Source organism: Protopterus annectens, chromosome 6.part1 (assembly GCF_019279795.1).
Source record: "Protopterus annectens isolate FY-2018-M chromosome 6.part1, PAN1.0, whole genome shotgun sequence".
Lineage (NCBI taxonomy): Eukaryota > Metazoa > Chordata > Ceratodontiformes > Protopteridae > Protopterus > Protopterus annectens.
In genome coordinates, this window is record NC_056738.1 from 466,886,366 (window position 1) to 466,910,813 (window position 24,448).

General features: G+C 38.2%; 1 protein-coding gene across 3 annotated transcripts in view; it reads left to right on the top strand.

Annotated features, from left to right (window-relative positions):
- Window positions 1-284: 284 nt before the first annotated feature.
- LOC122805628 (oocyte zinc finger protein XlCOF26-like) overlaps window positions 285-24,448 on the top strand; it is an 83,996-nt gene continuing 59,832 nt past the window's right edge. For 2 of the 3 annotated variants that reach the window (XM_044075892.1, XM_044075890.1), the window contains exon 1: window positions 432-685. The gene's annotated coding sequence lies outside the window, so the exon portion shown is untranslated. Of the gene's footprint in view, window positions 371-431; window positions 686-24,448 lie in introns of those variants that run through there. The other variant, XM_044075891.1, reaches the window with a different exon arrangement.

Consider the following 24,448-nt stretch of genomic DNA (forward strand, 5'->3'; position numbering starts at 1 on the left):
GCTCTAGTGAGCTAAACCTCGCCACAACAATAAATAGAACATGCTGGAGGGATAGATTCCTGTCACAGATTCCCTGTGCCTTGGAAGAAAATTCCTAACTACATTAGGCAGAGCCCCTCACTAACACTCTTCAAGAGAAGCCTTGACGAGTGGATGAGTAACAGACAATACACCCCGGCCCTGGGATCACTTCATTGGCTCTGCTTGACAGCGGCCCAGTTAATTAATCAATGGGGCGGCGAAAGCCGACACACTGTCTAGGCTTATACATGCTCTCGGGCAGATAGCCTAGTACCTACCTATGAAATCATTTCCGATCGGGGAAACTAGGATATTAAAAAGCTAGAAATGTACTGCCTTAAAACCAATGGTAATCATATCTGTAGTCAATTTATACGGTCATGGGGAATTAGAAGCTAGCAAAAATACTTAGACTAAAATAAGCCATAAGCATAAGCGGTTACAACGATGACTTTATTTTTCTACCGTAACATGCAGTGTGCCTAGCCGCTGCGCCAAAGCATCTCTGCTTCTGATGAGCAGGAAATACACCTTCTGCGTTTCAGGAAACAGTCACATAAAGGCTGATGAGAGTTACCAGGCATCCTTTGTTTTCGTGTCCTTCACCTGAACTTTGTTGTTGGTTGAAATGGTACTGTTAGCAGGGTACTAGTGGGAGGTAGAGGTAAGACTGTGAGAGATAAGGCTGAGACAATTTTAGATTATATGGTAACGGTGTTTGTAGAGTTGTTAGAGGGAAATTGCTGTTGTACAAACCAAATAATTGAATAATCTTGTGTTCTGAATGTAGGAAGTATGTGCCGTTCGTATACAATATAAGAAGCAGGGATGGATGTGATTAAGTTTACTTGCTGATACCGCTTGTTTTATACAATATGCGTATGGGCTGTCTGGTCTTCATTAAACACATTTCTTTATTTGTGTGGCCATTTACAATTTGTTTGCATCCCGGTGTAGTTTAAAGGAGATTTCTATACCTGTCAACTGTCCAGAAGATTTTTGCCTCATATTTTCGTCTGTTCCAACTAAAATTTGTGATTTCCTGGCACATGACTCAGGACTGGAGTGAAGTCACTATAGTACCACACGTTTGCGTTTCAACCTTTACATCCTTTAAAATGTATGCTAACGTAAAACCAGTTATTCTAGCAACTTTCTAGGTTTATAAGAGCGTTATTTAAAATCTGTCCCTATTTTGGGGGGGGGGCCTTTGTCCAGATTTCTTGTTATTTCACAAAAGCAGCAGGTAGTAGCATATAAGCATAACCTAGAGTTTTCATTGTCTGTGAGAGGCTTGTTATAGTCAGAGGCTTTCGATTATATTGCCATTTCACATTTTGTTTTCCCGTTCAGCATTTTTGTTATCCTGACTTTTTAAGATTGCATATCACGTACTGAATGTATAATCGCTTCTTTTCTGCGGTTGGTGTACCCGAAGCTGTAGTAGGACTGCCATGTTTTCAATTACTCAAGTGGGTAATTTCTTATTGAAATGACAATTTGAAGACCATACCCTCTACCAGCTCAAAAAGTAATACAGAGCATCTGTTATGGAATTTTAATAGTGTTGTTTAATGTAATGCATTATTTAGAGGACAGTTATATAACACTTTTTTTTTTCCGTCTGGGAATAACAGATTATTTCTGTTTTAGCCGTGATGATGACTGCAATGGGAAAACACAAATCTGACTGTATGCCTAAGTGATAAATATGCCTTATGCATGTAACTTCATATTTTATCCACTCGTTTTGTTCCCTTTAGTAATAATAACTACAGGTGGCAGCATAAGTCAGAGGCAGCAGAAGTGCCTTCCCCCATTTTAACCGTCCATGACTATCCTTTCCCTTGAGGATAGTTTAGGTGGTCTTATTAGTGGACTTTTAAATCATGGGTCTCAACTTCTTATGTCAAAAATATGGGATAAAACCAAATAAAGTAATGGGGACAAAAGAGGCTTTAATTATTTCTCTCATTTACTTAGAAAGTTGATACAATAACAGGTTTCACATTGTCACGGAAGATATGAAGTCTGAAACGCATTATTTAAAAACTGCAGTTTTCAGCAGTTTCCCAGAAAACTGCAGTTTGTATAAAACAGACTAAAAATGTAAATCAAAATCGGAGACAGTTGAGATGTAAATTTTAAGATTTGACCCAAGACTCCATTTTTTAAGAGCATATTACTACATGCTTTGTACTGATTGCTGACCATTAGTGTCATTCAAGTCTATCTTTTGTAAACATAACATGCACCTGCATGAAGGTTCCAGGTTGAAAAGAAATATTACTACATGCTTTGTACTGATTGCTGACCGTTAGTGTCACTCAAGTCTATCTTTTGTAAACATAACATGCACCTGCATGAACGTTCCAGGTTGAAAAGAAAGTAAATAATCTGTGTGGCATTTTTATAGGTTTTTGATTTTAGGATCACTGGCTTAAGAAAATACTGATCTTTATTTTAAGATGAAAATGTTACTTTTGGAAATTTTATATTGTGGAGCATTTCAGGGTCATCTGGTTTAGAAAGTTCCTAGATAAGAGGATATATTCTTTCTGAAACTTGCTTGTTTGAATTGCTGTTTAGTTAAATTGTGCACAACTAACTCTTGAGTGGTAGTTGCAGGGGGTGAGGGGTGTCCCTTGTCCCTGAGGTATAGGCAACATTGGGGTTGATTATAGTGGGACTGCAGAGGAATGGGTAGGGAGATGTGTGCCTTATTAAGAAAAAAAGTTTGCATGCCTAAACAGTGGTGGGTTTGTAGGTTTCAGCCCATCATTAAATATTTATTTTATTTAATATTTGTTTACTTGGGAGGTCTGACTGGACAGAGCTGTCCATTTTCTGTGGAGGCCCTGAGAGAAAAGCCCCAGAACAATTGCTAACATACTATACATAAGATATGTACATGAGCATTATGCTTTACACATACAGTTATAAAATATAGCAGATAATAACATATGATTGCATAAGATATTTACATAAGTATAGTGGTTTAGACATACAATTAAAAGTTATAATAGTAACATATGATGTTCATACAGTATGTTTAGTATAGATAATCTTGAAGATGTGATTTTTTTTTTTTTTATAATATAAAATGGCCTGATTGTGGCTGCCATGCTGATTTAATTTTGTTGCTCTGTGACCCTATGAGATTATATCAGGTATGCAAAACTTGTTCTCTAATGTCGCCTACAATAAGAGAAGTGTGACTTTGCTCTTTGTAATGCATCTAGTAGGTGTGTTATGTTGTTTCAGTGAATGCCTTTAATTCTATATGTGGCTTTCTCTTTAAAAGCCTTATCTGGTAACCTTGAGTAAGATTGGAGCATACATATGTATATATGGGTCTACTACATTAGAACAACCGCTCACATTATCGACGCTTGGAACACTGACACCACATAACCAATAGCGCAAAACAATCACAGTTTGTTTATAACACCGACATCACAAATACCCAAAAAATTGTCAGAATGTCTTCATAATCACTTTAAAGCTGCTGTTATCATAACAAGTTCACATAAATAATAAACAACATTGTGATAATTTAAAATGAACCCAGTAGTGAACGTAATACGTGCTCCAGAAGTATAAATACAACCTGAAAATTAGAATAGAACGTTGCACACCAAAGACAGGATGGTGGAATATATTGCTATAGCTCCTGGAACTATTGGGCTAGCGTACGGAACAGTAACATCGCAAAAAGGCAAGCATTTACTTCTGATAGAAGGATATTTATATCTCGTAGAGAGGACAAGACACAGCAAGAGATACTGGTCTTGTAAGCTGAAAACAACAGATTGGTGTAAAGGTAGAGTTGTAACTACTTTACTTCCTGAAGGAGACTTGTTAAACCAGTCAGTAGCTCACCATCACCCAGCTGATCCCGGAGAAGTAGATAGGTACACAGTATGTAGTGATTTGAAAATGCATGCTACATATAAAGTATTCCCAACAGAAGAGCATTGTTATAGCAAATTAGAAGAGTGAGTGCAAAATGTAAGGTGCGAGACAGCAATGTTGAGCTGATGCGACACACTATTAACTTTAATGATCATCCTCTTAAGGATGGGATGTTTGTTAGCAAACTAATGTGTGATGTTAGCACAGACACTCCAGTATTGGTTTTCAGTACTGTTAACAACTTACACGATCTAAGTCAAGCTACCATCTGGTTGATGGATGGTACTTTCTTTAAGAAAGGTATGACCATTCGACAACTATACAGTATACACGGCTTAATAAAAATGTGGCTCATATAGTAAAACTGTACCACTACTGTATGCGTTAATGTCCAAAAACTCTTTTAAATCCTACAATTATTTATGGCATGCAACATTCCATTTATTATCAGATCAGGGACTTGAAGTTGCAGTCAAGTTTGTATTATGCGTCTTTGAAGTGGCAGCGCTGAAAAGTGTTAGATTAAACATACCAGGAGCCCGTTCAAAGGGCTGTCTATTCCACTTTGGCCAGAATATCTGGCGTAAAGCGCAATCACTTGTTTAGCAGCAACGTACAATACTAGCTCTAAATTACAACTGCATGTCAAGCCACTTGTAGCTCTAGCATTCTTGCCAGAATCTGAAGTAATCCCTACTTTTGAGCTACTGAAAGGATTGTTCCCTGAGGAGGGTAAAGACCTTTTACGTTATTTTGCAGATTGGTATGTTTACAGTATTAAACATATGTTTAATACCTGTACCTCTAGCAGTATACGCTTTCCACCCCTTTTCCCACTAACCTTTTGGAACATCTTTGATTTAAATGAGTTATTTCTTCCTTGCACTCTTTTCAGTTGAAGCCTGGCACCATAGATTAAAGTGCTTGCTAGGTGCACGTAATACAGATTTGCACGTAATACAGATTTGCATTGTCTCCTCCATGCGAGTCGCGTGGACGAGTTGAGAGTTCGGATGGAAACAGGTTGCCCTCCTTCTCCAAAGATAAGATGTCTAGTAAGCCGGCATGAACAATTTAGGGCTGTTATTTCTCAGAGAACGTCTTACTCAAGTGTGGATTAAGTGTGGATTATGTCAGAGCTATAGCTCGTCTGTTAAAAATGTGATTTGTATTTCTGTATTTAAAGTACGTGGAGTGCAAGAAATCTGTGCGCTGGAATGTGCCTGCATTATGTCAGCGTACAACTGCTTTCTTTTCTAGTTTTGGCAGGTATTGAATGTTTCAAATGTAAAGAGATGTACACGTTTACAGAGACAAAGAGACTTCTTTATATGTTTGGTGTTATTTCAACATTATTTGGAAATAGTTTGAACACTGTTTTCATTTTGTTGGTGTGGGGCTCGTTATATTGTCGGTGTTTTGAGCGTCGGTGTTGTGTTGGTCGATATTGTCAGTTTACGTTGTTTTGAGCTTTCGGTTATGTGGTGTCTGTGTTCTAAGTGTCTGTTGTGAGCTGTCGTTCTAATGTATAGTAGACCATATATTGTGTGTGTGTATGTATGTATGTATGTATATATATATATATATATATATATATATATATATATATATATATATATATATATATATATATACACACACACACACACACACACACACACACACACACACACACACACACACACGTGTATGTATAACATTGTCAGTGGCACAGCAGGTAGTATATGTACCTTTAGTGCAGAGGGTTGTGGGTTCTATTCCCACTCCAGGTAGATGGACTGGTGACACTGCATTGCAGCATAAGGAAGGATACTGTATTCCTCCTGAGTGTGCTGTCCTTCATATATGACATTAAACCGAGGCCCCACGTTCCTGAGATGGCTGTATTTCAAGTAGATGTAAAAGATCGCAAGGTACCTATCAAAAAAATAGTAGGGGGAGTTCCCCAATGCCCTGGCCAAATTTCCCCTAGTAGTGTAAATACCACTTTGGATCTCCCCTGAAAAGAAGCTACTACTCTAGTGGGGACTAACCTGGTAAAGAAAGGATAAAATAAATAAAGATGTGTCTTTGCTTATGTTTACAAATGTGAAGCACGTAATCTGACTGATCACTCCCATTATTGTCTCTGTCTGGATTTGTACCCTGAACCAATTACCTTCCTAGTTATTTTGTTTTTATTGATCTAAATGTCATAGCTGCTGTTTACATTTTTATTGATTTGCATCACAAAAAAACTCTGAATTTCTTCAAATGTGTTGGGTTTTTAATACTGTTATGGGGATTTACCCAATTCCTAAGTCAGGGTCTGATTTAGACTTCATTAAATTAGTATTGCTTCAGACTTTGATGTTGGCTAAGAGTGCTGTTATCGGACTATGAATTTGCAAGCAAGAACATCTGCAGTTTTTATGGGGTTTACATGTATTGATAGCATATTTAAGAGTGAATATTCATTAGTTCCATTGCTCCTACTGCTAGTGGAACTGTCTGGCTATCTTTCATCTACATTGCTTTCATTTCTGCTTACAAGTCTTGCTAATTTATGACTTTGTGTCTCTAGTTATGTAAAACAGTATAACCGCTTGGTGTAGCAATTTCAGTAATTTAACACTACTTTTTTTTTCTATTGGACTACTGTGATTAGTTTTCTTTCATCCATTTTTTAGCTGTTGGTATTGGGTAATCCCATGTGATTTTGAAGTTCATCACTGGCAGAAATGCTTTATGGTTTATGTTCCCAATGCTGCCGAGCTACGAGTGTGCTGCAGTGTTTGCATAATCCCCAGGTTAACAATCTTGCCGCATTGTGCCCTTGAGTGTATCACACTCGGCAACCATTTCTAGTTATGTTTTACTGAACCTGCATTTACTTCTTTCTCATTATTGACACCCAGCAACTATTTCTACTTCTGTTAAACTGAACCTGCATTTTTGTCAGTTTCTCCTTCTTTTTCAATAGACTTTGTAAATCAATTTGTTTATAGCCCACTGTCTTGGACCGCCATTATTAGCCTTTCGTGTTTTGGTTTAAATTCACCTTTCCTTGACCAAGATTTAATGCAAAAATAGTTAACAGAATCTAGTAGTTTTCTATACTTGCCACTGAATTTGTGGACTTTGCAATTCCCTTTTCTTTGGGTCATTTTCTACACACGCGCACACACACACCATTTCAAAAATGGAATTTGCTCTTTCTCCAGTATTGTGTGATCGTGGAGTTGGTATATATAATTAGCAGGGGGACCCCTCACATGAGGGGTGCAGGGAGGCTTGCCCCCTGCATTAAAAATAATTTCAATATTTTTGAGTTTGATATTTTGATTTTTCAAACTTTTCAAAATTTTGATTTTTCAGTCTTTTTTGAAGTTTTGATCTTCTGACATCAGGGATGCCAGATTTGTTACGCGACAGGGACCAAAAAAAAAGGTCCTTCACGCTCTGGGAAGACCAAATTTAAAATTAATATGGAACATTAAGCAGTTCCACATTAAACACAAGTAGCTTCGTGTTTGGTGATTTTTGATTGACCCATATGCTGGTGTACGAGCTAATCAAAAAATCACACAGTGGACCCTCTTCTGTTCAATGCAGAACATCAGGCAGCTCCGCATTAAACAAATGTAGCTTTGCGATTTTTCGATTGGCTCATATACCGGCATACGGGCTATTCAAAAAAGAAAACAAAGCGGAGGCTGTTTTGCTGGGATTTTAACCGGTAGTACAGGATTTGAGATCGGGCTGCTGATCCTGGGACAGTCCTGCTCAAATAGGGACGTCTGGCAAGGCTGTCTGACAGACCTATATGTATATTTTTCAGAACTTTCAGTTGCTATCTGAGTCTTGTGTACTTCTGGATTGATTTCCATTCCCACTCCTTTCCAACATGCTTCCGCTAAGCAAAGATGTCCTATTAGAATTTTTTCTCTTCATGCTTTAGCATTTTCGCTATTTTTGGATCTGATGAGGTCGGTAAATATGTATACAGTCCCACAACTGCAGACTTTTATACATGTAATCAGTTTTGAGGAAGACCTGAGTTGTTATGCATTGTTTTTTGTATATAGTTTGATAAACTTTAAGCATTTTTCTTGTTTTCTTGTCCAGTCAATTCAGTGCTGTTTGGAGCCAGTTAATCACACCAAAGCTGTAAGTTAGAAAAGAAGGAGAAATTGATTTGTAGCTTGGACTTTATCCCTAGTTATCCAGGCAGTTTTGAATATTAGCTTTAGTCTGCTGAAGTATTTCTTAGTAAGCTTTCCTCTCATTTGTTTTTGTGCATTGCCAAATATTTTTACACTCTCTCCAGTTCAAGTTCCTTTGTCACATTTCTGTTCTAGGTTGATATTTTCTTGGTGTTAAATCTTTCCTTTTATTGTAAATGATACTTTTTGTACATTTATCAAAAACAAATGTCATTGTTGTGCTTTTAGACCCTCATCTGATGAGCTGTAAAGTTTTAATTCCTCCAGAAAAAGCCGATGAGATCTCTTTAAACAAGGTTGATTTCCAGAAGTTAAGCTATAACCATAATCTAGTGTGTGTGTGTGCACGTGTGCATGAGATAGTTAATGGGACTGCCCTCTGTGCGTGTGTTCTTCAGAAAGTCATTGTTTTCACCATTAGACTAGACTAGGCCTTAGCTTAGTGGACCCATCCTCATTTAGCCCTCGAGTAATTTGAATTTGAGATGTCTGATGTAGTGACTTCAAAAGAAAATTTATGTAATAGTCTCAACTCAGACTTGTCTCCCATACTGTACACATACTGCTAGAACTTTTTACAGCCATGCACAATAGCTCAAATATCTTTTCGAACTGTTTTTCAGTTTGTGTATTTTGTTTCTGCCTCATTCAGTGCTTTGGAATGGCATGCAGCTGGATTCCTTCTTGCAGCAATGCTTCTATAGTAGACTGACTACTGTTCGTTGATGGCATAGCTGGCTTTGTCAAACTGAAAAATTAGATGTACTGTCACCAGTTTCTTTAACATTATGAAACCTTTATGTAGGTCCTCAAGCAGTCTTTGTACAGGTATCAACCCTTTTGACATGTTTTGCATAAGCACTTAACCATGTGATTTCCATCCTCTGGGCCAGCAATCAAGGAGCCTCAATCCTCACCAGTGACAATTCTGAGGAATGTTCACTGAGAAAAAAGAGACGCGCATCATTTTCAGATGCAGCTCTCTGCACAAAGTACAATTTCCCCAGTTTCCCTTAAGAGCACACAAGGAATGCACACTCCTGTCCTGGGGCTGGGCTTTCTCTCCAGGCCCCAAATAAGACTCCCCACTGACACAGTTGTACAGTTGACTCCTTAGAGGGATGTTCCAAGCCAATTCTTCCACCATCCTGTCTGTGAAATCTGTGCTCTGTGTACCTGTTCAAAGCAGCTCACGCACACAGACACCCCCCCCCCCAGGAAAAGCTGACACAGCTTACCCACTTTGCTTCTAGTAGATGAGGCTGCAGAAAGGGGAACCAAATTTGACGAGGCCAGTAAGGGGCTAACAAAATAATGGTCCTTCCCAGAGTGCTGGCTTTCTGTAAGAATTTGGGTAACAGAAGAAACGGGGGGGAAAAGCAAGTCCTGGGGGCCAGCTGTGTACAAGTGCATCCCTTGGGGCATTTCTTGAGTTAGGGATCAGGGCAAAGTAGTTGCTGCATTTGGTGTTGGCTGGGGGTTGCAAAGAGGTCGCAGCAAGGCTGGCCCCATCTGTGAAATATCCTTTCCGTGCTCTCATCTCTAGGACATTGATGTATGCAGATGAGCCTCATGATTCTCCCATGTGCCTTGGGCTGTCCTTCCCTGAAAATGCCCCCCCACCCCACCCCTATCAGGGAGGCGTCTGTAGTCACAGTGGCAATCTGGGTTGGAAGAACAAAGGGACGTCCTATTGTCACTTGAGAAGAGGTCAGCCACCAAAGAAGATCCTTTTTGCATGACTTTGTTATTATAATGTGGTGAGACATTGGAAGTTCCTGATAAGACCATTGTGTGAAAACCAGCCATTGCAGTATCCGCATGAGCATTTGGCTTAAAGGAATAGCAATGATGGCTGCTGCCATGGCCCCTAGTAATTTGAGCACTACTGAAACTGGGGCTCTCTGGGGATGAGATTCAGAACTTGTCGAAGGCTCACCACTCTTTCCATTGGAAGTTTTACAGTTATGGAAACTGTGTCGAGATCTGCTCCAATAAAGACAGTACGTCAGGATGGCTGTAAAGCAGATTTGTTCCAGTTTACAGTAATCCCCAAATGACTGCAAAGATCTAAGGTTGTCTCCCTTGCATGTATGAGTTGATGCTTGGTGGTGGCGGTGAGGAGCCAGTCATCTAAATATGGAAACACCTGGAATCCTAACCACCTCAGGTGAGCCGTGACTACTGCCATGCATTTGGTGAACACTGTGGGGGATGTAGTGAGAAGCAAAGGGCAAAGCTTGAAACTGAAAGTGACTGGCTCCCAGCCGAAAGCGCAGATGATCTGGCCATCTTTATATGGTAGTATGCATCCTGGAGATCTGTTGAGCACATCCAATCGTCATTTCCTAGAAAAGGAAGTATAGACTGTAGCATGACCATCTGAAACTTTTTGACAGATTTGTTCAACCTGCTGAGATCCAGAATTGGGTCTCCAGTCCCGTTTTCTTTGGAACAAAAAGAACCTTGAGTAAGTTCCGGATCTCCTCTAGTCTGCTGGGTCTGGTTGCAACCTTGTAATCTCTATGGTTGCTTGTTCCCTGTGATTGGGTGGAACATCTGGGATTTTTTTCACAGAGAGTGGAGGGGTAGTAAAGGGAATAGTGTATCCTGTGGTGGGTACAAAGCATAATATCCAATCCTTTGTGATTTTTAGCCAGGTGTCTGGGTACAAAGATGAGCGTCCCCTGACTGCTTCCAGAGATGGACAGACAGGCCTCCTTTCAGGAGTGCTGGTAGGACTTGCCAAAGAACTGATCTGTCACCATGATTTTGCGGGCCCCCTCTGCCACGTGGACGGCGTTTCCCCTTATGGCCCCCTCCTCTGCTTCTAGAGGTGGTTTCACCACATGTGTCAAAGAAAGCTCCTTGGGCTTTATGGAACCACATTTTCCCACTTTTCTGACCTTTAGGATAAGGTCTGGTAGGAGTGGAAAAACTGACTCCTACGGCAGACAGTCTTTCCATCTTGCTCACACCTGGTAAGCGTTTCCTTCAGTTTTGGTCCAAAAAGTGATCAACCATCAAAGGGGGTGTTTACAAAGGATGACTTGTAGGGCTCCGCAAAGGAACATAAGCACATCCCGGAGTGTCTCCTAAGAACAATTCCTGTACCCGCTGCTCTACTCATTCCATCAGCTGCATATGAAATCCAGACACATGGAAGAGTTTTTATAAGGGAATTTAGGGTAGCAAGCTGGGCAGTTAACTTATCTGAGACCCCCGCAGCTACCACACCCTGTAGAGTGCATCCAGGAGTGTCTCCCAAGAGCAATTCCTGTACCCACTGCCCTACTCATTCCGTCAGCCGCATATGAAATCTGATGCATGTAAGAGTTTATAAGGGAATTTAGGGTAGCAAACTAGGAGGTTACCTTATCTGAGACCCCCTGCAGCTACCGTACCCTGTAGAGTATCTCCTAATGAGATATCTGTGTAGTCTGGTGAAATGTTTGAGATAGTTCAGCGAAGAGTAAAGACGCTGAACTAAACATGTGCTTTCCATATCTGTCCATGATCCTAGAATCTCTATTAGGAGGATGAACAGATGTGGAGGTCTCCAATAACTCCTTCTTGGTGGTGGTCTCCACCACCATAGCATCAATGGGTACTCCTTTGGTAAGGACCTTGTCCTGAGGTGACGTTATAAATGCCTCCGAGGGACTGGTTCTGTGGTATCCGGGGAACTCCCTTGCCTTTTGAGAGAGAAGATCCATCAACTCATCGAAGGGCAGAGTCACTCGAGGTGGGGGGTTTGAGACCTGAAAGCCTTCAGGAGTATTAACTCATCAGTAGGGTTAAGAGGATTCCAGCTAACCCTCTGTTTTAGGATTTCTAAAATATCACCAAAAGAGATGTCTTCAGAGTGGAACCGTGGGGACCCTTCTGACTCGTCTAAGTCAGTATCTGATGTGATGGATTCCTGTGAGGAATCCAGATGTTTCCTCTTGCAAGCTCTCTTCCTGGGAACCTCCTCAGAGAGCTTCTCAGAAGGTCACAGAAGAACAGGGTTCACCCGATGGGGGATCTGAGACTCCAGGACTCTACACTTTTTGAGGGATCAGTGAAGCAGAGACAGACACAGGAACTTTAAGGGAGGAGATTGCTGGTACCGATGACGTGGGTGCCCGAGGGGAAAACACACTCCTCATAGCATCGAAAGCCCTGTGGCTCTGGTCCGAAGCGATGCCTGGATCCGTAGAAATGGGCAGCCTCTGTGGTGCCGAAGCCTTGGGCTCCGAGCCCGAGGTAGGTGCTGAGCTCACCTGAGCCGAGGCCCTGTGAGGCAAAGTTGGCACCGAAAGATCGGTATGACTATCCTCTCTGGACCCGACTGGTGAGTGTCTGCTCCTAGACTCTTAAGGTTGGTACTGAAGAGGTCAGAGTAGTCAGAACCGAAAGCCCAATGGGTGTCGGCTCCGGTTCCACAGTCATCTGTTCTGAATACTTCGGGTCGAATTGGAGGAGGAATTGAAGAAACTGGTCGAATCTGGGTCTGTTCTGAAGCCCTAAGGGTCGAACCTGACAGAATTTTGGCTAGTGCCTGTGACTGTAGAAGTCTCTGTACCACTCGATCCACATCCTTATCCAATAGTCTTGAGGACTGGGAAGCAATATAGAATGTCTCAGACTGGAGAATAGGAGATTTTAAAGTGGGAGATACTGGCTCCACAGCTGGAGACCGGCTCCTACAGAACACAGTTGCCTCCGGCTCCATAGGCTTAGGCGCCGAGGTGACAGTCTTATTAGATTTAGATGTGGAAGTCGATGAGACATTTTTTGGCCCTGACTGATAATGAGCTTGTAGATACAGTTTTGGAAGACTTAGTGGACTTGTCCTTGTCTAAGGCTTCTTGAAAGGAAGATTTCAAGAGACCTCTTGCCATTAGTTTACTCTTGCATTCATGAAGAACGTGAGAGCTAAAAGAGTGACAGATGGCATAGTATTCCTGCAGGTGAAGCTCACCTAAACAATGAACACAATTTGTATGCCCATCTGTAACTGACATCTTCTGCCCGCATTTTGGACATTTCTTAAACCTGGATTTAGCTTTTTCAGACGTCACTCTTAACTGTAAATTACCCAAAGCAGAAAACTCTAGCTCTGTAAACAAGTGTGTGTGTGTGTGTGTGTATATTTTATAAAAAAATCTCTCAAGAAATAGCCCGAATAAAAGAGGGTATAAGACCAAACTGTTCAACAATTATGCAACCCTAATAAAAACACAGGGTTGAATAAAATGTAATTGCAAGTAAAAGCAAAAATATGTTAATGCCCTAATAAAAACTGGGCTACTGAAAGCAGAAAAGGATAGGGAGCAAGGTTATCTAAATAGTTCACTATGGAAGTCCAAATAAGGGTATGATACCAAGAGAATTCAATCCAACAACAGTTCAGATATAAAATAATGTGTGACCACAAGGAAGTTGAAAACTGATGGTTTATAACGCTTGTATCCAAAAAAGTACGTTTTCGAGTATCTTTGTCAGAAATTCAAACACTAGTACCTTGAAATGTACACACCTTATATACATGGCTAATTATTTAATTGGATCAAGTCAATTGAATAAATTAATTGTTTATAAAAAACTTTCAAAGTTAAACAGTTAAAATGTAAAATACTTTAATTTTATAAAATAAATAATCACATATATGTGTACTTGATGACCTTAATATTCTAAAAAACATATTAAATGAAACAATTTTTAAAAAACATAATTGTATATTAATGCCTGTGTTTGTTTGCCTTAAAATGGTGTACTATCACCATCTAGTGGACAATAAATAAATCACAACTTAGCAGCCCAATACAATTCCCTATACTCAAGTCTTGTTTCCCACATGCCACCCCTGATTTCTTTGGGTACAACCTCCAAGACAAAAAAATGAAAAACAGAATCTCTACAGGTTTGGGAATGACGAAACAATGCATTATTTAAATTGCTTTTTCTCATTTCATAATAATGCTCATATATTCTAGATTTTAATTTCCTTTCTGTTTTCCCTACATAGAAAGAGAAACAGGAGTGGCATGTGGCTATATATACAACTCCTTGTGTGTTGCAGTTTGCAAATTTTAAACTTGAAATAGATCTATTTCTACTGGGAATTGAAATGCTAACACCAGTTTTTATATATTGGCATTGGGAACGAGAACCACACTTGGTGTTGGCTGGGGGTTGCAAAGAGGTCGTAGTTATTTCCAAAGCAAAAATAAATTTATTACTCAACAATCTATTTGATTTAGATACCTATAATTTCCTAATCCGAATCCTAGAGTTCCATCAGTATTCGGAATTCCTAAAGTTCATAAAGATCAAAAGGACCCCCCTTTGAGACTTATTGTTTCCTCCGAAGGTTCCATCATAACCCCTTTAGCGAAATACATTGATGTAAAATTAAAGGAATTATCCAACCAAGGTGTAACTGTGTTAAGGGATTCCTGGGATTTTTTAAGACAAGTAAAGACTCATCTCTTTTCTAAGAATATTATTTTTATTACCCTGGATATTGTGGATTTATTTGGATCAATTCCACATGACATTGGGCTTTTATGGCTCGAGGAAAGTATGGCACACCACGGAGGTTTTTCTGTTGATGTATTTAGGTCCTGTCTTTTGTTAATGGAAATAGTTCTTGAGAACAACTATATGTATTTCCAAGGAGAATTTTTTAGGCAAGAGAGAGGGGTAGCTATGGGGGCCAAATGTTCCCCCACATATGCTAATATCATACTTTCGTGGTGGGAGATTTTATTTATAAATCAATGTGAATTTACCAACTGTTGGGTTTTTTATAAACGTTTTCTTGACGATATAGTCATTTTTTGGACTGACACGGTGGAAAGGTTTTTTGAATTTTTGGATTATATAAAAAACACCACAACCTTTTTGGATTTTACATATAGCATTAATTTTGATGAGTGTATTTATTTAGATGTTTTATTAAGTAAGTGTGATGATCACTTTATTTCCAAGATATATAGGAAGCCCACCTTTTCAAATTCCTATCTTTATTTTTCTAGTGGGCACCCATTTGGTCAAAAGAGAAACATTCTGAAGGGGCAATTGATCAGGACCAGTAGAATGACATCTGAAGATAGTGATTTTCACAAAGATAGTGAATATATTTTGAATATGTTTAAGGAAAGGGGATACCCAACCTATTTATTAGAAGAAGTATACAATGTAGTACTTGAAGGTAGGAATGCAAGATTTGCCCCTATTTTAGGTCAGGATGATTCAGTTATTTCAACCAATCATGTTGAATCAGGTGAAACTAACAATTTTTCAAATGCGTTTGTTATGGACTGTACAGGTGATTCTGCAGTACTTAAAACAGTGATGCACAAAGAATGGGATAGGTTTAGGGAAATTACAGACCTTGAATATATAAAAAAAACAGTCCCTCCAATTTATATACAGAAGGGATATGAACCTTAAAAATATATTTGAGTTTGGGGGATCCAACAAAAGTGATAGTCAAACTCACAGAACAGGTACATACAAGTGTGGTTCTTGTTCCCAATGCCAATATATAAAAACTGGTGTTAGCATTTCAATTCCCAGTAGAAATAGATCTATTTCAAGTTTAAAATTTGCAAACTGCAACACACAAGGAGTTGTATATATAGCCACATGCCACTCCTGTTTCTCTTTCTATGTAGGGAAAACAGAAAGGAAATTAAAATCTAGAATATATGAGCATTATTATGAAATGAGAAAAAGCAATTTAAATAATGCATTGTTTCGTCATTCCCAAACCTGTAGAGATTCTATTTTTCAGTTTTTTTGTCTTGGAGGTTGTACCCAAAGAAATCAGGGGTGGCATGTGGGAAACAAGACTTGAGTATAGGGAATTGTATTGGCAGATAATATTGGATGCCACGAAAGAACCTGGTTTGAATGATATGCTTTCTATTGTTCCTGTTTTAAAGTTAAGGGCTGCTAAGTTGTGATTTATTTATTGTCCACTAGATGGTGATAGTACACCATTTTAAGGCAAACAAACACAGGCATTAATATACAATCTATTAATATACAATTATGTTTTTTAAAAATTGTTTCATTTAATATGTTTTTTAGAATATTAAGGTCATCAAGTACACATATATGTGATTATTTATTTTATAAAATTAAAGTATTTTACATTTTAACTGTTTTTTAACTTTGAAAGTTTTTTATAAACAATGAATTAATTTATTCAATTGACTTGATCCAATTAAATAATTAGCCATGTATATAAGGTGTGTACATTTCAAGGTACTAGTGTTTGAATTTCTGACGAAGATACTCAAAAACGTACTTTTTTTGGATACAAGCGTTATAAACCATCAGTTTTCAACTTCCTTGTGGTCACGCATTATTTTATAACTGAACTGTTGTTGGATTGAATTCTCTTGGTCTCATACCCTTATTTGGACTTCCAGAGTGAATTTTGGGTGGTTTTTTGTATCAAGTGTTCACTCTGTCCATCCCTTTTGTTTTGCTTATCTAAATAGTTAGTGTCGATATTTATAAATAGGCTTAGAAGTAAACTGCCTTAAGAAAAAAGAGAAAAGCACTCTAATTATCGCTAGCAAGAGACAAGTGTCTCAAGTAGTTATCTAACAACAAACCAGAATGAAAAATGTTTATTTAGAAAAATGTCAAATGTTTTCCAGTACTGGCCAGAGCTGTTCGAACACCCGATCTGTTGCAGAGGCAAACGAGATCTGGGCCGATTCAGAGCCGAGGATCGGCTCCAAACCCCATCAGTGAGCATGAAGGCAAGATAGAACAACTTCACGTCACTTTTTTCCATCTGGGAAGAATAGATTTATTTCTGTTTTGGCCGTGGTGATGACTGCAATGGGAAAACACAAATCTGACTGTATGCCTAAGTGATAGATATGCCTTGTGCATGTAACTCTTTCATATTTTATCCACTCGTTTTGTTCCCTTTAGTAGTAATAACTACAGGTGGCAGCATAAGTCGGAGACAACAGAAGTGCCTTCCCCCCTTTTTAGCCATCCATGGCTCTCTTTTTCCTTGAGGATAGTTAACACGCAAACATTAGAGGGAAGGTAGAGTCTTATTAGTGGACTTTTAAACCATGGGTTTCAACTTCTTATGTCATGAATCTGGGATAAAACCAAATAAAGTAATTGGGACAAAAGAGGCTTTAATTATTTCTCTCGTTTACAAAAATCAAGTAAAACCACAAAACAAGACCATAAAAAAAAAAAAAAAACCAAAGCAGCAGATTCTGGAACAGCCACAAAGTCCAATTTAAGTAACCACACATTGTTCACATAAAATAAATAGAACCACAGTGATCTAAGCACTTTCGTCTCTGTTAATTCGGAGACTTTTTCAAGAATAACAAACACTGCCAAAGGAAGTGTAAAGACCCACCCATTCATGATCATCACACCAATAAAATAACACATATGTCATCACTAATATCCATTCATTTTTAAAACATCATGTATACAATAGACCATACAAAATTAACCAAGATATTATCAATATATTAATATTATTATATTAATATTATATTGTATTAATATTATTATATTAATATTAATATATTAATATCAGTAATATTATATTAATATTATTATTATTATATTACTAGTATTAATACTACTAATAATATATTAATATTATTATTATATTAATATTATTAATATTGTTAACATTAATATTAATAATATTGTTAATAATAATATATTATAAAAATATAATTATTTGGTGCTTTCAGTTTTAAGAATATAATTATTTAGTGCTTTCAGTTTTAAGAAACAAGCTAAGGACGGGGCATCATTAATTCCTTGGCCAACTCGTAGCATTTGTTCTAATTTGCCACAAGGCTTCCTGTTTCTCCAGTTGCAGGGTCCACTGACCATCCCTCGGGTTAATTTCAAGAACATCTAGAATAATGAGTTTAAAACTGTGTTCCCCAAACTCTCTACAGTGTTTTGCAAGTGCGTTGGTATCCTTCACCAATCTTCTATCCCTCAGATGTTCGTAAATCCTGCATTTTGACTTCCTTGGTTTTCCCATTATAAAAAGCAGGACAAACCGTACAAAGGGCACCGTATACTACCCTTTCTGTCTGACATGAGCCTTTCTTTTTTAGTTTAATAAGGGCACCATTAATGACACAGGATGGTCCCTCCAAAATGTGTGTACAGGCCATACATGACCCACATTTACTCCATATAACCGAACATGGGTACCCTAATGTCAGATTCAAAGATATATATTCTTGAGGGTCCAACCCCTTCTATATAAGATATTAGGTTTTTCGCCCACCCATTGTCTAATATCATTACAAAGTACAACAATCACCCAGTTATATAAAATACTAGCAGTCTCTTTACTGGACCTATTATAGGCGGTAACAAATGCTGACCTGGAATGCGTTACCCCTGCGGTCTTTTGCACATCACCTTTATCTATATCCATACATAATTGTTAAACTCAATATTGCTAGTTTCAGTAAGTAACATGGGCTCACTTGCAGCCTGGTTTAAAATGGCTTTAAAGTGCCCCCTTTCCCTTTTCACTACTTCTATAAACACTTCATTCACCAGTCTAATAGGGTAACCCCTCTTTATAAACATCTCTTTCAGTAATTCACATTCACTCAAGAATGTGTCAGAAGTGATGACTATGCGGGGCACTCTTACAAATTGGCCCTTTACAACAGCTTTTTTCTGTTTATATGGGTGGGCACTATTAAAATGCAAAAAACTGTTTAAGTATTACGGAAAATCTCAGATTTGGAAGGCACATAAGACCTATTTTTCACTAGCCTCCTATCTAGATATGCAGTTTCTCTCTCTTCTGAAGTATGAGTAAACCTTATAAATTGGGTAGAACTATTAATATAACCCAAAAATTCAATAATCATCTCCTGGGGACCGACCCAGAAAATAAAAATGCCATCCAAAAAAACGGATGTACATTCTACAATATTTATAAAACACTGAATTTTTTTCTCCCATTGGAGCATTACAATGTTTGCATACAGTCCACCACAAGGGGCGCCCATAGCAACCCCTTTGGTTTGTGAAAAATATTTTTTATTGAAAAATATAAAGTTATTCCGGAGTACTAGACTCAAAAGCTGTTCATAAACATTAATTTTTGACTGGGGTATCCCTTTCATAAGTAGGTACTCACAAAACCATTCCAGACCAAGATCATGGGGAATCGCTGTATAGGTCCTTAACATCCAAGGTTATAAAAATCACAGACTGCACATAATCTAGATTATTAACCCTTTCCAGGAAGTCCCATGAGTCCTTACATAAGCAATTTTCCATGGTTAATAAAGGTTTTAATTTAGCATCCAAAAATTTCGCTAATGGAGAAGTAATGGACCCCCGACCCCCCACAATGGGTCGCATGGGAGGATCATACAAGCACCTATGTACTTTTGGTAATCCAAAAATACAGGGGATTCTTGGATAGAGTGCAGACAGAAAATTAAGCTCATCTACAGTAATAGAACCCTCAAACAAATCATTGAGTTCATTCCGGATATTCCTATATGCGCCATTCAGTTCATTTAATGAGCTCTTAATGTAAGCAGCACTCACCAACACATCTCTCATTCTTTGATTGTAATCTGTAATAGCCATTATCACAGCTACACCCCTTTATCAGGTCTTATAATTCCAAGACCAGCATTACATTTTAAATTATGTAAACTCTCTATTTCTTCCGAGCCTAAGTTGTTAATACGCCCGTCTCTTTTTAGATTCCTTAAATCAATTTCACATAAAGTTTGTAATGAAGGGTGCAATGGGGGATTGTATGTACTAGAGATGTGTAAAGGGTTGCTCACATATTCAACAGATTTAAACAGTATATTCAGATTCTGTTTTCTTACATAATATTTTAAATCAATTAATGTATTAGCCAAATCACATTTAGTCTCTGGCACAAAGGTCATGCCTCTAGATAGCAAATCACAGACAGTTTCATTGATGGAAGATGAAGAGAAATTAAACGCATTAAAATCACCAACGTTATTCCTCAGAATAACACATGAGGGTTGTCCATTGTCCTCAATTGTCTCCTGCCCTGGTAACCAGCTCATCGGGACCCTCTCCTATTCACTGTCTGTCCCCCTCAACCTCTGTTCATTGTATAACCCCTTTGTCCCATGGTTTCCCTGTTGTATTTCTCTTGTAGATGCTCTAATCTCCTCAAAGGGGGGAATTGTTCTTGGTCTAAAAAAGATGTTCCATTAAATTCATCATTACCATAATTGAAACCATTACTAGACCCCCCCCATTTTGTGATTTTGGTGGTTCAGGGTAAGTAGAATTCTCTTTATATTGAATCCTGCCCTCTAGTTTTTTTTTTCCTATTCTTTGATCATGTTTATTTGATGTTCAATTGATTTAAAAACTTGATTATAGTCCTAAATTGTCCACATGTGCCCTGTCCTCGGTAATCTTCTTATCCAGTTCAGTAGTATCTCATTAAATTAGTTACCAAAATTTCATTGTGCTTAATTACTGTCGCCATGTACTCGAAATGGTGTCTGTCAAACATGGAGATAAAATCTTTGTGGAAGGTGGAATTGGTAATTAAACCTGAAAGAAACCGCCACATGCATAGGCCCTTAGGAACTACTTTGTGTCAAACACTCCCTAAAATAGTTGTCCATTTGTACCTTTTTTATTTTTAATAACAAATAATCGTGCCTCTGCAAGTTAACATTATAATCTGCCGTACTCACGGTACTTTCAGGTGTCGTGGATGGATACTGTTCTAGCCATTCGCTAACACGAAAGATCTCTTCTTATCTAGAGGCAGCGTTTTGTTCATTATCCCTTCTCGGACCCTCCGATTTAAAAGTAAACTATTAGAATTGTTAGATCTTTGCTGTGAGCCTGAATTATAACTAGCGCAATCGAGCCTGGGTAGTAGGATGTGTCCAGTGGAGAGATGAAGGAATGATGACATTAAAGCAGAAGACAAAGTATCTCCATTCCAGAGAGGTCAAAGAGAACAGATTATGTTGCTTCATGCATATATGCAGGTAAGGAGATGAATTGTGAGAAACGGGAAGAAGGTGAGAGGTAATGGCTAGTCCTGTGTCAGGCATGACTGTTGAGGAAGGTAGAAAAATGGCATTGAATTGAGAACAGTGGGGGCAGTTGTCTTAACACCCCAACCCTATGCAGAAAATGGGGGGGGGAGGCAGTTGGTGGTTGTAGTGCAGATGATTTAGTTCCATTTAGACTACTGCCTTCTGTTTTTCCAGATTAGGTTACTTACTCTGATGCATCAAGATACCCCCCTTATGTCTAATACTAGATAGAAAAATATTTGGCATTTGCCTTTATTCAGTTTGAATTTATTTCAGTCTAAACCATTTCATCAGCTTCCTCGGTCTTTTTATTGCATTGTATTTTTTGGTTTTACCCCAAACCAGTGTATTATCAACAATGTTTACAACACCACCTAATCTCTCAAAATTCTTTGTAGCATTCTCTTCAGGTGTTGAAGTAGCAGCAAATGAAAATTTTAAGAAGCTGTGTGGTTCTCATTGATGTAGTGAATGAATACAAGTTTGTGCAAGATGGATAATTTGATTTGCCATAAGCTATGCTTGGCACCAGGCACTGAAGTATTTAGCTTTTGTCATAGTGTCAGCCTCTTCAGCATTCTTAAGTGGGTAATGCTTTCTTAGAAGTGTTGTATTCAGATCTTGGGGAGATCCCTGCAGATTCTGATTGTGTCTAGCCTAACTACAGTGACTATACTGTTTGCCAACAAAGTAGTTATGTTTGCTTCAGTCACACTTAGCTGTTCCATTTACTTTACTCCCCACACATTTATTTGCTTTAATGCCACTGGAACAGTCCTTGGTGCTTATAAAACTACCGAATTATCTAGGTTTAACTTAATGCTATATTGTTTCGCAATGCAGTTAAGACCAGTGAAAAAATAAGCATAACTTTCAGTATTGTAATTTTTTACATAAGCCTTTACTGTAGCTCTGTGCATTGTATTTCTCATTCTGGTATTTCTAGTTTGCACTGAAGTACTTTGTGAATGTTCTACTCTAGTCTTGAGGTGTCTCCACTGTGAATAAGCAAATAATGTCCTGCACAACCCTGCACATATTTCTGTTCACAAACATGAGAATCATGCTTTGCATGAATGAGCAACTGTTAGCTTTAGAAACATTCAAATGTTTGCTTTGATTGCATACTGTCCCTTCACAGACTTGAGACTACATCAGCACATGGTGTGTTTGCTTAAACTTGCCAGTTCACAAGCAGCTCTTCTGCTTATAATAGGTTGTTGTGGTGATACAGTGTGAAATAAAAGATTGCAAACTTGTTATTGCATGTCAAAGGTCACCATTTATGACCTTTTGTTTTTTTCTTGGCATATGACCAGAATAAGTCAGCAATGTAGCTTTTGAGTTGTTTTCTTTTCCATCAAACCCAAATATCTGAATGCGTATTCTGTGAGGGTATTAAACCTGTATACCAGTTTTAAACTTTAACGCATGGCCCATTGATTTATTTTCTGGCAACTGCACTTTTCTTTTATCAACAGTATCCACTGCGTGCACATCCTGTGGTATTTACAAGCAGTTCCGTATCTGAGACTGAGCTAGCAACCAAACTGTCTGAAAGTACTGTTTGCATCATTTTATTTTGTTGCATACAAAACATTTCTTTGCCCACAATCTTTATTTTTCTTTATTTTAGACATGTTTGAGAAATGATTGTGTACCTTGTTTTCTGCCTTCTTTATTTGATGCAGGACCATATCTCTTAGCTGTTTGAAATTTTCAAAGAATATCCCTGATTTTGATGTGTTTATGCCCTGATCCTTGTAAATGTTTTAATTTTCTAATAAATTGCAAAGAATTACAAACTCTCAGTAATGCCAGACATTAGGGTTTCGTACTTTATTCAGAAATTGCATGTTGATGCAAAGCTTGATGTATTAACTTTTAAGGGAATTAAAAATTGTCCCTGATTTTATTCCTTTGTCCCATTATTTTTGGCTTTGTTCAGAATTCTTGAGTGAGGAAATTGAGAGGTATGTGCAGGAGAAACGTCTTTGCCTTCTCTTACTACTGTACAGTTTCAGCACTGTCTTTTTATTGTTGTAAGTAAAATCAGACTCCTAGTCAGTCAGTTTGACTCTGTTTTGCCCCACTTTTAATGTTACACACAGCCATTTCCTCTTACCAGGTCTTTAATTTGTATATTTGCCTGTTTGCTCTTTATGCATTTGTAGCTTTATGTAATGTTAAATCTGTTTAATTTAATAGTATGCTTCTCAGTTTATAATTTTTATGCCATATGCAGTTGTATGGTAATTACAACCATGAAAATAAAAGATGCTTACTTCTGGGGAGGAGAGAGCTGTGGCAAATCTGGGCAAGATTTTAAAGAGCAGATATTTCACATTGTCAGCAAACATCCAGTAGTCCAAAACTATGGTTTTCACAGATCTATCATGTCTGTGAGATTTGGTCTGCAAGTAAGTCAGTGTGCTAGAAAACGGATGCTTTTGAACTGTGGTAATACAGAAAACTTGAGAATTTTGTAGAGTGCAAGAAAATCAAATCGGATACAGCTTAAGGAAACTAACCCAGACCTTTCACTTAAAGATCTGATAGTAAAACTGTAACTCCATTACTTTGACCACTTAATGCAAAGACAGAATACATTAAACCAGACAACTGATGCAGGGGAAAGACCTGAAGGCAGAAGTGGCAGCAGAGGCTAAGAACATGAATCTGCAAGCAAGACTTGAGCAGTTTTGACAGACAAGTTAGGTGTGTACTGAAGTCCTTTAAGTCCAAAGAGTTGGACTTGAATAAAACAGCAGCAGTTCTATTTCTCATGAATCACAGTGCTTACTAAGTACACATTCTTTAGGTTTATATGTCAAGTCATTTGTGCTGGTAAAAATAATGTATTGGTGTTACAGGTTCATAGGTAAGTACAAGACTAGCTGCCCTTGCAGACCATTTTAAGCCTAGCCAGTTTCCCTTTTTGCACTCAAAATAACCTACCACATTTAGTTACAGATTGGCCTTACCATCCTATGTTCTATAATTCTATATTATCCCTAATGAAAATAACTTGGTCATACCGTAAATAATCTAGGGGCTCCATGCATAGGATAAAGCATTTAGGAGCTGCCTCTGTTCATTAATATTACAGGGGTCAGTCCTAAGGCTAAATTTTCTGCTTCCCATCCGTGGATCTAAGTTGCTGTTGAAAATGGACAGGGATGAACTTTGTTTTATGTGGATGGGGAGTCT